We start from the raw sequence: 1,868 nt of genomic DNA on the forward strand, positions 1-1,868 counted from the left end.
AGAGTGTTCCAATCTGCATCGCTGTATCCTTCAAGTACAGCGGAAAACCTTTTATAATGTAATCCAAGATTTATGGTTCTTTTAAGGTACCTCATTACCCTTTCAATAGCAGGCCAGTGCTCCATACTAGGTCTACTGGTAAACCTGCATAATAATCCCACAACATAGGCTATGTCGGGTCTAGTACAATCAGTGGCATACCTAAGGCTGCCAATGATACTTGTGTACTCAGTTTGTCGTATACCTTCACCAGTGTTCCTAAAAAGTTTTACACTTGGATCATATGGTGTACTAGCAGGTTTACAGTCAAAGTAGTCATATTTCTTTAAGATCTTCTCAATGTAGTGAGATTGATCCAGAGAAATTCTCTCTTTTGACCTAGTAATCTTAATACCAAGGATTACACTTGCTTCTCCGAGGTCTTTCATATCAAAGTTGTTACACAACAATGATTTCACATTGTTCACTACATGAATATTTGAACCAAATATGAGAAGGTCATTGACATATACACATATGATAGTGCAAATATTATTTACAGATTTGTAGTAAATGCATTTGTCACTATCATTCACCTTAAACCCATTCGAGACTATTAAGTTATCAAACTTTTCATGCCACTGCTTAGGTGCTTGTTTTAGGCCATACAAAGATTTATCTAACTTGCAGACTTTATCTTATTGTCCATGAATCACAAACCCTTCAGGTTGTTCCATATAGATTTCCTCTTCCAATTCACCATTTAAAAAAGCAGTTTTAACATCCATTTGGTGTACCACAAGACTATGAATAGCAGCAAGAGATATTAGCACCCGAATAGATGTTATTCTAGTGACTGGTGAAAAGGTGTCGAAGAAATCCACATTCTCTCTTTGCCTAAAACCCTTGGCTACAAGGCGAGCCTTGTATTTATCCACAGTACCATCAGGTTTTAGTTTCTTTTTCAAGATCCATTTACAACCAATTGGTTTGCAACCAGGAGGCAAGTCTACTAAATGCCATGTATTGTTAGATTCTAAAGAATCCATCTCATCATTAATGGCTTCTTGCCACAAGTCAGCATCCAAAGAAGACAAAGCTTCTTGGAGGTTTGATGGATCCTCCTCTAATGTATAAGCCATATAATCGGGCCCATAATCTTTAGCAATTCTTGCTCTCTTACCTCTTCGAGGCTCTATATCTGGTTTTGGTTGTGCAAGATTTTCACTACTAATAGCAGGAAGATAATTGGATGAAGTACCCCCAGCCACTATCCCTTAATTTAAAAGGAAATTTATTTTCATAAAAATCAGCATCATTTGACTCTATGATCACTTTTGCGTTTAGGTCATAAAACCTATACGCTTTGCTATTAATAGCATAACCAATGAACACATATTCATAGGCTCTACTTGCAAGTTTAACCCTCTTAGGATCTGGGATCCTTACATAGGCCAGACATCCCCAAGTTCTCAAATAAGACAAATTTGGTTGTCTTTTCTTTAATATCTCATAGGGAGATGTCTTGCTTTTTGATTTGGGGATTCTATTTAGCACATAACAAACAGTTAACAAAATTTCGCCCCACCAAAAAGATGTTGCACTAGAACTCAACATAGTAGCTACAACTAATTCTGTAAAAGTTCTGTTCTTTCTTTCAGCTTTACCGTTCATTTCAGGTGAATATGGAGCAGTCGTTTCATGTATGATTCCATGCAAATTATAAAACTCATTAAACAAACTGGAATCATACTCTGTGCCTCTATCACTTCGAAGTTTCTTAATTTTCTTATTGAATTGATTTTCAATTTCTGTTACAAATAACTTAAACATGTCAAGCGCTTCACTTTTATTTTTCATAAGATATACATATGTATAATCAGAGCAGT

Source organism: Glycine max, chromosome 4 (assembly GCF_000004515.6).
Source record: "Glycine max cultivar Williams 82 chromosome 4, Glycine_max_v4.0, whole genome shotgun sequence".
In the NCBI taxonomy this organism is placed as follows: Eukaryota; Viridiplantae; Streptophyta; class Magnoliopsida; order Fabales; family Fabaceae; genus Glycine; species Glycine max.